This window comes from Panicum hallii, chromosome 1 (assembly GCF_002211085.1).
Source record: "Panicum hallii strain FIL2 chromosome 1, PHallii_v3.1, whole genome shotgun sequence".
Taxonomy (NCBI): Eukaryota; Viridiplantae; Streptophyta; class Magnoliopsida; order Poales; family Poaceae; genus Panicum; species Panicum hallii.
In genome coordinates, this window is record NC_038042.1 from 40,397,419 (window position 1) to 40,409,858 (window position 12,440).

Sequence of the window (12,440 nt, forward strand, 5' to 3'; positions counted from 1 at the left end):
GAAAGAAGTGTATCGGTGCTGCAGCAACAAAACCTATCAAGCCATAGTCGGATATGTGGAGCTGTAGGTGGGCTGAAAAAAAACACAAGGAAATACTAGCACCACATTAGTCACAAAAGCAAGCTCAGTAATCGTTCAACGGTGGGAGTGTGCTGGTCCTAACCTAGATCGTGCTAGAGGCACGAGCCTGGACACAAAGGAAAGTCACAACACACCTCCAGAATCAAAACAGAAACACAAAGAACAGCCCCTTTCTTTTTTTTCCTTTTCTCTTCTTCTTTTTTTCTTTCTTTTCTTTTTTGTTACTGCATGAAAGTCGATGCAAAACTCGCCGAATAGGCGCCATTAACGAACAAGTTCGCTATACGAAGTTGTGTCAAAATTTTTCGCAATGAACGCACGTGATCCAGTCCATTGGACCCAAAACAATCATGTTTTAGGTCGTTTCGGACCATTTTCTTACTGCACGAAACTCGATGCAAAACTGATCGAACTGGCACCATTAACGCACAAATTCGCTAAATGAAGTTGCGTAGAAATTTTTCGCAACAAACGTACCTGATCTACTCCATTGGACCCAAAACTCATGTTTTGGGGCATTTTGGATCATTTTTTTACTGCACGAAACTCGATGCAAAACTGACCAAACTGGCCCATTAAGGCACAAGTTTGCTAAACGAAGGTGCGTTGGAACTTTTCGCAACGAACGGCACCAATCCATTCCATTGGACCCAAAACTCATGTTTTGGGGCATTTCGGACCGTTTCTTTACTGCTCGAAAGTCGATGCAAAACTGGCCGAACAGGTGCCATTAGCGTACAAGTTCGCTAAACAAACTCGCGTCAGAATTTTTTGGAACGAAGGCACCCGATTTACTCCATTGGACCTAAAACTTATATTTTGGGGCGTTTCGGACCGTTTCAGTACTGCACGAAAGTCGATGCAAAACTGGCTCCATTAACGTACAAGTTCGCTAAATGAAGTTGTGTCACAATTTTTTCCAACGAACGCATCTCATCCAATCCATTGGACCCAAAACTCATATTTTGGGCTATGTGGACTGTTTCGTGACTGCGTGGAAGTTGATGCAAAACTAGACAAACTAGCACAATTAACGCCCATGTTCGCTAAACGAAGTTGCGTCGAAATTTTTCGCAACCAATGTACCTATTCCACTCCATTGGACCCTAAACTCATGTTTCGGCATGTTTTGCAATGTTTCGTTACTGCATGAAGGTCGATGCAAAACTGGTCGAATAGGCGCCGTTAACGAACAAGTTCGATAAACGAAGTTGTGTTAGAATTTTTCGCAACGAACGCACCTGATCCACTCCATTGGACCCAAAACTCATGTTTTGGGGCATTTCGGACCATTTTGTTACTGCACAAAACTCGATACAAAACTGACCGAACTAGCACCACTAACGCACAAGTTCGGTAACGAAGGTGCGTTGGAACTTTTCGCAACAAATGCCACCGATCCACTCCATTGGATCCAAAACTCATTGTTTGGGGCATTTCAGACCGTTTCGTTACTGCACGAAAGTCAATGCAAAACTTGCCGAACTGGTGCCATAAACGCACACGTTCGGTAAACAAACTCACGTCAGAATTTTTTGCAACGAACGCACCCAATCTACTCTATTGGATCCAAAACTCATGTTTTGGGGGTGTTTCGGACCGTTTCATTACCGCACAAAAGTCGATGCCAAACTGGCCACACTAGCGCCATTAACAAACAAGTTTGCTAAACGAAGTTGCGTTAGAATTTTTTGCAACAAATGCACCGGATCCACTCCATTGTACCCAAAACTCATGTTTTAGGATGTTTCGGACCGTTTCGTTAGTGCACGAAAGTCGATGACAAACTTGCCGAACTAGCACCATTAGCGCACGAGTTCGCTAAACGAAGTTACGTGGCAACTTTTCACAACGAACGCAACCGATCCACTCCATTGGACCCAAAACTCATGTTTTGGGCGTTTTGGACCGTTTCGTGACTGCACGAAAGTCGATGCAAAACTGGCCGAACTAGCGCCATTATCGTACAAGTTCGCTAAACGAAGTTGCGTCAAAATTTTTCGCAATGACCGCACCTGATCCAGTCCATTGGACCCAAAACTCATGTTTTGGGGCATTTCGGACCATTTTGTTATTGCACGAAACTCGATGCAAAACTGACCGAACTGGCACCATTAACGCACAAGTTCGCTAAATGAAGGTGCGTTGGAACTTTTCGCAACAAACGCCACTGATCCACTCCATTGGACAAAAAAACTCATGTTTTTGGTCATTTCGGACCGTTTCGTTACTGCACGAAAGTCGAGGCAAAACTGGCCGAATGGGTGCCATTAGCGCACAAGTTCGCTAAACAAACTCATGTTAGAATTTTTCAGAATGAAGGCATCCGATCTACTCCATTGGACCTAAAACTCATATTTTGGGGGCGCTTCGGACTGTCTCATTACTGCACGAAACTCGATGCAAAACTGGCCGAAGTGGCACCATTAACGTACAAGTTCGCTAAACCAAGTTCCGTTGGAACTTTTCGAAATGAACACAACCGATCCACTCCATTGGACCCAAAACTCTTGTTTTCGGGGCGTTTCGGACCGTTTCATTGCTGCATGAAAGTCGATGCAAAACTGCCCGAACTGGCTCCATTAACGTGCAAGTTCGCTAAAAGAAGTTGCGTTGGAACTTTTCGCAACCAAGGCACCTAATCCACTCCATTGGACCCAAAACTAATGTTTTGGCTCATTTCGGACCATTTCTGATGAGGACATCGCCACTAACGATACATCCACACCTACACCAGTATCTACTTCAACAACACCTCTTGGTCCTATTACTCATGCTCGTGCTCGTCGGCTTACCCATCAAGTAAGTTCACTCTTAAGCTCAGGTTCATCATATTTAGAGAATGGAGACATGTGCACTCTTTTTTTACTCAGGAACAATGGATTGGATCAAAAGGGAAGAGGCATCGCGCAGGCTGGATTCGGACTGCAGGACAGACACGACTTGTGACGGCCGCCACGACTTCATCCGGATTCCGTTTTGGTCGGTCAAGTACTTTCTGGAAAGCTTATCAAATCTACTTTCCAACGGATCTGGAATCACCTCAATATCTATAGTCAGGAACAAACCCTAACGGGTTCACATCAGTTGATAATTAGAGCAAGGTTGTTCGGTGAGAGACTTCCAATCCTTCGCTATTTTTATTTTCCTACAGTCCAGAAAAAGCCAAAAATAGTAGAATTTTTCCCCCCACTGCAATCCTATAGACCCTTTTGAGCCTTTACTAGTACTGCTTAGTTAGGGCTTGTTGAGTTTTCGGTTGCATCGGTTGTGTCGAGTTGCTGGTCTTAGTTGAGTTTTCTGGAAAGCTTATCAAATCTACTTTCCAACGGATCCGGAATCACCTCAATATCTGTTCGGAGTCAATCGCAATCCTAGATTTACTAGAGTCTTTTTCAGCCACGGTGCTGCATCACCCTAATTTGGCCCAACGGGCCGTGTATCAAGTTGAGTCCAAGACGGATGCGTCCTAGGGTTGGAACACGACCCCAACACCCTTGTGGTCATTCTCCCACTTCTTTATAACTTTTAGCCGCCGTCAAGAACACTCGGGTTTTGTTAGATGCAAGTTTAGCTTTTGCTACTTCCTTGTAGATGCGCGTGCTGATCCAGCTGCCCGTCCACTTGTTTTCGGAACCCCACCATAATTGAGATTCGGTTTGAGACCTTCAATTACATCTCGTAATTTCAGTACTTGTTCTACTTGTTCTTGCTAGTTCTTCGATTGCTTGCAGGACAAGTGCCCTAATGGCCGGGTGTCGCGCCCACAAGATCGCGGCAACCAAAGGAGGTGGTGTATCGGTTGCTAAGGCGCAGCATCCTTGGAAGGATGTAGTCGGGCCGTGAACGTCGTCTCCTCTATCAATCGAGTTATTCCATGCCTCTCATCGAAAGATCAGGAACAAACCCAAACGGGTTCACATCAATTTCATTACTAGATGAAAGTCGATGCAAAATTGGCCGAACCTGCGCCATTAACGCATAAGTTAGCTAAACGAAATTGCGTCAGAATTTTTCGCAACGAACGCACCTGATCCAATTCATTGGACCCAAAACTCGTATTTTGGGCATTTTGGACCGTTTCGTGACTGCGTGAAAGTTGATGCAAAACTAGCCGAACTAGCGCCATTAACGCCTAAGTTCGCTAAATGAAGTTGCGTCGAAATTTTTCGCAACGAATGTACCTGATCCACTCCATTGGACCCAAAACTCATATTTTGGCACATTTTGGAATGTTTCATTACTGCATGAAAGTCGATGCAAAACTGGCCGAACAGGCGACATGAACAAACAAGTTCGCTAAACGAAGTTGTGTCGGAAATTTTCGCAACGAAAGCACCTGGTCCACTCCATTGGACCCCAAACTCATGTTTTGGGGTGTTTCGGACCATTTTGTTACTGCACGAAACTCGATGCAAAACTGACCGAACTGGCACCATTAAAGCACAAGTTCATTAAACGAAGGTCCGTTGGAACTTTTCGCAACGAACAACACCAATCCACCGCATTGGACCCAAAACTCATGTTTTGGGGATTTTCGGACCGTTTCGTTACTGCACGAAATTTGACGCAAAAGTCACCGAACTGGTGCCATAAACGCACACGTTCACTAAATAAACTCGGTTCAGAATTTTCGCAACGAACGCACCCAATCCACTCTATTCGACCCAAAACTCATGTTTTGGGAGCGTTTTGGACCATTTCATTACCGCACGTAAGTCGGTGCCAAACTGGCCGCACTAGAGCCTTTAACGCACAAGTTCGCTAAATGAAGTTGCGTTGGAATTTTTCGCAACAAACGCACCAGATCCACTCCATTGTACCCAAAACTCATGTTTTGGGACGTTTCGGACCGTTTCATTACTGCACGAAAGTCGTTGAAAAACTTGCCGAACTAGCACCGTTAGCGCACAAGTTCGCTAAACGAAGTTACGCTGCAACTTTTCACAATGAGCGCAACCGATCCACTCCATTGGACCCAAAACTCATGTTTTGGGCGTTTTGGACCGTTTCGTGAGTGCACGAAAGTCGATGCAAAACTGGCCGAACTAGCGCCATTAACGTACAAGTTCGCAAAATGAAGTTGCGTCGAAATTTTTCGCAACGAATGCACCTGATCCACTCCATTGGACCCAAAAGTTATATTTTGGAGCGTTTGGGACCGTTTTGTTAGTACACGAAACTCGATGAAAAACTAACCGAACTGGCACCATTAACGCACAGGTTCGGTAACGAAGGTGCGTTGGAACTTTTCGCAACGAACGCCACCGATCCACTCCATTGGACCCAAAACTCATATTTTGGGGCATTTCGGACCGTTTCGTTACCGCACGAAAGTCAATGCAAAACTTGCCGAACTGGTGCCACAAACGCACACGTTCGGTAAACAAACTCGCGTCAGAATTTTCGCAACGAACGCACCCCATCCACTCTATTGGATGCAAAACTCATATTTTGGGGGCGTTTCGGACCGTTTCGTTACCACACGAAAGTCGATGCCAAACTGGCCGCACTAGCACCATTAACGCGCAAGTTTGCTAAACGAAATTGCGTTGGAATTTTTCGCAACAAACGCACCGGATCCACTCCATTGTACCCAAAACTCATGTTTTGGGACATTTCGGACCGTTCCGTTACTGCACGAAAGTCGATGAAAAACTTGCCGAACTAGCACCATTAGCGCACGAGTTCGCTAAATGAAGTTACGTGGCAACTTTTCACAACGAACGCAACCGATCCACTCCATCGTCACTGCACGAAAGTCCATGCAAAACTGGCCGAACTAGCGCCATTATCGTACAATTTCGCTAAACGAAGTTGCGTCAAAATTTTTCACAACGAACGCACCTGATCCACTCCATGGGACCCAAAACTCATGTTTTGGGGCATTTCGGACCATTTTGTTACTGCACAAAACTCGATGCAAAACTGACCGAACTGGCACCATTAACACACAAGTTCGCTAAACGAAGGTGCGTTGGAACTTTTCGCAACAAACGCCACCGATCCACTCCATTGGACAAAAAGCTCATGTTTTGGGGTATTTCGGACCGTTTCGTTACTGCACGAAAGTCGATGCATAACTAGCCGAACGGGTGCCACTAGCGCACAAGTTCGCTAAACAAACTCGCATCAGAATTTTTCAGAACGAAGGCACCCGATCTACTCCGTTGGACCTAAAACTCATGTTTTGGGGGAGTTTTGGTCTGTTTCATTACCGAAAGTCGATGCAAAACTGGCTGAACTGGGACCATTAACGCACAAGTTCGTTAAACGAAGTTCCGGTGGAACTTTTCGAAACGAAAGCAACCGATCCACTCTATTGGACCCAAAACTCATGTTTTGGTGGCGTTTCGGACCGTTTCATTATGCACGAAAGTCGATGCAAAACTGCCCAAACTAGCTCCATTAACCTACAAGTTCACTAAACGAAGTTGCGTTGGAACTTTTCGCAACCAAGGCACCCAATCCACTCCATTGCACCCAAAACTCATGTTTTGGCGCGTGTCAGACCGTTTCGTTACTGCACAAAAGTCGATGCAAAATTGGCCGAACATGCGCCATTAACGCAAAAGATCGCTAAACAAAGTTGCGTCAGAATATTTCGCAACGAACGCACCTAATCCAATCCATTGGACCCAAAACACATATTTTGGGGACATTTCGGACTGCTTCATTACTTCACAAAAGTTGATGCAAAACTGGCCGAACTGGCTCCATTAACGTACTAGTTCGCTAAACGAAGTTGCGTTGGAACTTTTCACAACCAAGGCACCCAATCCACTCCATTGGACCCATAACTCATGTTTTGGCGCGTTTCATACTGTTCCGTTACTGCATGAAAGTCGATGCAAAATTGGCCGAATATGCGCCATTAATGCACAAGTTCGCTAAACGAAGTTGCGTCAGAATTTTTCCGCAACGAACGCAGCGGATCCAATCCATTGTACCCAAAACTCATGTTTTAGGGACGTTTTGGACCATTTCATGACTGCGCAAAAGTCGATGCAAAACTGGCCGAACTAGCGCCATTAACGTCCAAGTTCGCGAAACAAAGTTGCGTCGAAATTTTTCGCAACGAATGTACCTTATCCAGTCCATTGGGCACAAAACTCATATTTTGGCACATTTTGGAATTTTTCGTTACTGCATGAAAGTCGATGCAAAACTGGCCAAACAGGCCATTCACGAATAAGTTCGGTAAACAAAGTTGTCTCGGAATTTTTCACAACGAACCCACCGGATCCACTCTATTGGACCCAAAACTCATGTTTTGGGGGTGTTTCGGACCGTTTCGTTACCGCACGAAAGTCGATGCCAAACTTGCCGCACTAGCGCCATTAACGCACAAGTTCACTAAATGAAGTTCCGTTGGAATTTTTCAGAACAAACACACCGGATCCACTCCATTGTACCCAAAACTCATGTTTTGGGATGTTTCGGACCGTTTCATTACTGCACGAAAGTCGATGAAAAATTTGCCGAACTAGCACCATTAGCGCACAAGTTCGCTAAACGAAGTTACGTTGCAACTTTTCACAATGAGCGCAACCGATCCACTCCGTTGGACCCAAAACTCATGTTTTGGGCGTTTTGGACCGTTTCGGGACTGCATGAAAGTTGATGCAAAACTGGCCAAACTAGCGCCATTACCGTACAAGTTCGCTAAATGAAGTTGCTTCGAAATTTTTCGCAACGAACGCACCTGATCCACTCCATTGGACCCAGAACTCTTGTTTTGGGGCATTTCGGACCATTTTGTTATTGCACGAAACTCGATGCAAAACTGACCGAACTGGCACCATTAACGCACAAGTTAACTAAAGGAAGGTGCCTTGGAACTTTTTGCAACAAACGCCACCGATCCACTCCATTGGACAAAAAACTCATGTTTTGGGGTATTTCGGACCGTTTCGTTACTCCACGAAAGTCGATGCAAAACTGGCCGAACGGGTGCAATTAGCGCACAAGTTCGCTAAACAAACTCGCGTCAAAATTTTTCGGGACGAAGGCACCCGATCTACTCCATTGGACCTAAAACTCATGTTTTGGGGGAGTTTCGGACTGTTTCATTACTGCACGAAAGTCGATGCAAAACTGGCCGAACTGGCACCATTAACACACAAGTCCGCTAAACGAAGTTCCGGTGGAACTTTTCGAAACGAACGCATCCGATCCACTCTATTGGACCCAAAACTCATGTTTTGGGGGCGTTTCGGACCGTTTCATTACTGCACGAAAGTCGATGCAAAACTGCCCGAACTGGCTCCATTAACATACAAGTTCGCTAAATGAAGTTGCGTTGGAACTTTTCGCAACCAAGGCACCCAATCCACTCCATTGGACCGAAAACTCATGTTTTGGCGTGTTTCGGACCGTTTCGTTACTACACGAAAGTCGATGCAAAATTGGCCGAACGCACCTAATCCTATCCATTGGACCCAAAACTCATATTTTGGGGACATTATGGACCGCTCCATTACTGCACAAAAGTCGATGCAAAACTGGCTGAACTGGCTCCATTAATGTACAAGTTTGCTAAACGAAGTTGTGGAACTTTTCACAACCAAGGCACCCAATCCACTCCATTGGACCCAGAACTCATGTTTTGGCGCATTTCGGACCGTTTCGTTACTGCATGAAAGTCGATGAAAAATTGGCCGAACATGCGCCATTAACGCACAAGTTCGCTAAACAAAGTTGCGTCAGAATTTTTCGCAACGAATGCAGCTGATCCAATCCATTGGACCCAAAACTTATGTTTTGGGGACGTTTTGGACCGTTTCATGACTGCGCAAAAATCGATGCAAAACTGGCCGAACTAGCGCCATTAACACCCAACTTCACGAAACGAAGTTGCGTCAAAAATTTTCGCAACAAATGTACCTTATCCACTCCATTGGACACAAAACTCATATTTTGGCATGTTTTGGAATCTTTCGTTACTGCATGAAAGTCGATGCAAAACTGGCCGAACAGGTGCCGTTAACGAACAAGTTCGCTAAACGAAGTTGTGTCGGAATTTTTCTCAACGAACGCACCTGATCCACTCCATTGGACCCAAAACACATGTTTTGGGGTGTTTCGGATCATTTTCTTACTGTACGAAACTCGATGCAAAACTGACCGAACTGACACCATTAAAGCACAAATTCGCTAAACGAAGGTGCGTTGAAACTTTTCGCAACGAACACCACCGATCCACTCCGTGGGACCCAAAACTCATGTTTTGGACCCAAAACTCATGTTTTGGGTGTTTTGGACCGTTTCGTGAGTGCACGAAAGTCGATGCAAAACTGGCAAAACTAGCGCCATTAACGTACAAGTTCGCTAAACGAAGTTGCGTCGAAATTTTTCGCAACGAACGCACCTGATCCACTCCATTGGACCCAAAAGTTATATTTTGGGGTGTTTCAGACCATTTTGTTACTGCAGGAAACTCGATGCAAAAACTGACCGAACTGGCACCATTAACGCCCAAGTTCGGTAACGAAGGTGCGTTGGAACTTTTCACAACGAATGCCACCGATCCACTCCATTGAACCCAAAACTCATGTTTTGGGCTTTTTTGGACCATTTCGTTACTGCACGAAAGTCAATGCAAAACTTGCCGAACTGGTGCCATAAACGCACACGTTCGGTAAACAAACTCGCGTCAGAATTTTTTACAACGAACGCACCCGATCCACTCTATTGGATCCAAAACTCATGTTTTGGGGGCGTTTCGGACCATTTCGTTACCGCACGAAAGTCGATGCCAAACTGACCACACTAGCGCCATTAACGCACAAGTTGGCTAAACAAAGTTGCATTGAAATTTTTCGCAACAAACGCACCGCATCCACTCCATTGTACCCAAAACTCATGTTTTGGGACGTTTCGGACCATTTTGTTACTGCACGAAAGTCGATGAAAAACTTGCCGAACTAGCACCATTAGCGCACCAGTTCACTAAATGAGGTTACATGGCAACTTTTCACAACGAATGCAACCGATCCACTCCATTGGATCCAAAACTCATGTTTTGGGCGTTTTGGACCGTTTCGGGATTGCACGAAAGTTGATGCAAAACTGGCCAAACTAGCGCCATTAGCGTACAAGTTCGCTAAATGAAGTTGCGTCAAAATTTTTCGCAACAAACGCACCTGATGCACTCCATTGGACCCAAAACTCTTGTTTTTGGGCATTTCGGACCATTTTGTTATTGCACGAAACTCGATGCAAAACTGACCGAACTGGCACCATTAACGCACAAGTTCGCTAAACGAAGGTGCCTTGGAACTTTTTGCAACAAACGCCACTGATCCACTCCATTGGACAAAAAAGTCATGTTTTGGGGCATTTCGGACCGTTTCGTTACTGCACGAAAGTCGACGCAAAACTGGCCGAAAGGGTGCCATTAGCGCACAAGTTCGCTAAACAAACTCGCGTCAGAATTTTTCGGGGCGAAGGCACCCGATCTACTCCATTGGACCTAAAACTCATGTTTTGGGGGAGTTTCGGACTGTTTCATTACTGCACGAAAGTCGATGCAAAACTGGCCGAACTGGCACCATTAACGCACAAGTTCGCTAAATAAAGTTCCGGTGCAACTTTTCGAAATGAACGCATCCGATCCACTCTATTGGACCCAAAACTCATGTTTTGGGGGCGTTTCGGACCGTTTCATTACTGCACAAAAGTCGATGCAAAACTGCCTGAACTAGCTCCATTAACGTACAAGTTCGCTAAATGAAGTTGCGTTGGAACTTTTCGCAACCAAGGCACCCAATCCACTCCATTGGACCGAAAACTCATGTTTTGGCGCGTTTCGGACCGTTTCGTTACTACATGAAAGTCGATGCAAAATTGGCCGAACATGCGACATTAACACAAAAGTTCGCTAAACGAAGTTGCGTCAGAATATTTCGCAACAAACGAACATAATCCAATCCATTGGACCCAAAACTCATATTTTGGGGACATTTTGGACCGCTTCATTACTGCACAAAAGTCGATGAAAAACTGGTTGAACTGGCTCCATTAATGTACAAGTTTGCTAAATGAAGTTGTGGAACTTTTCACAACCAAGGCACCCAATCCACTCCATTGGACCCAGAACTCATGTTTTGGTGCGTTTCGGACCGTTTCGTTACTGCATGAAAGTCGATGAAAAATTGGCTGAACATGCGCCATTAACGCACAAATTCGCTAAACAAAGTTGCGTCAGAATTTTTCGCAACGAATGCAGCTGATCCTATCCATTGGACCCAAAACTTATGTTTTGGGGATGTTTTGGACCGTTTCGTGACTGCGCAAAAATCGATGCAAAACTGGCCGAACTAGCACCATTAACACCCAACTTCGCGAAACGAAGTTGCGTCGAAATTTTTCGCAACAAATGTACCTTATCCACTCCATTGGAAACAAAACTCATATTTTGGCACGTTTTGGAATCTTTCGTTACTGCATGAAAGTCGATGCAAAACTGGCCGAACTGGCACCATTAAAGCACAAATTCGCTAAACGAAGGTGCGTTGGAACTTTTCGCAACGAACACCACCGATCCACTCCATTGGACCCAAAACTCATGTTTTGGGGCATTTCGGACCATTTCGTTACTGCACGAAAGTCGATGCAATACTCGCCGAACTGGTGCCATAAACGCACACGTTCGGTAAACAAATTCGCGTCATAATTTTTCGCAACGAACGCACCGGATCCACTCTATTGTACCCAAAACTCATGTTTTAGGACGTTTCGGACCGTTTCGTTACTGCACAAAAGTCGATGAAAAACTTGCCGAACTAGCACCATTAACGCACCAGTTCCATAGACGAAGTTACGTGGCAACTTTTTACAACGAACGCAACCGATCCACTCCATTGGACCCAAAACTCATGTTTTGGACGTTTTGGACCGTTTCGTGACTGCACGAAAGTCGATGCAAAACTGGCCGAACTAGCGCCATTATCGTACAAGTTCGCTAAATGAAGTTGCGTCGAAATTTTTCGCAACGAACGCACCTGATCCACTCCATTGGACCCAAAACTCATGTTTTGGGGCGTTTCAGACCATTTTGTTACTGCACGAAACTCGATGCAAAACCGACCGAATTGGCACCATTAACGCACAAGTTCGCTAAATGAAGGTGCGTTGGAACTTTTCGCAACAAACGCCACCGATCCACTCCATTGGAACCAAAATTCATATTTTGTGGCATTTTGGACCGTTTCGTTACTGCACGAAAGTTGATGCAAAACTGGCTAAACGGGTGCCACTAGCGCACAAGTTCGCTAAATAAACTCGCGTCAGAATTTTTCGGAATGAAGGCACCCGATCTACTTCATTGGACCTAAAACTCATGTTTTGGGGGTGTT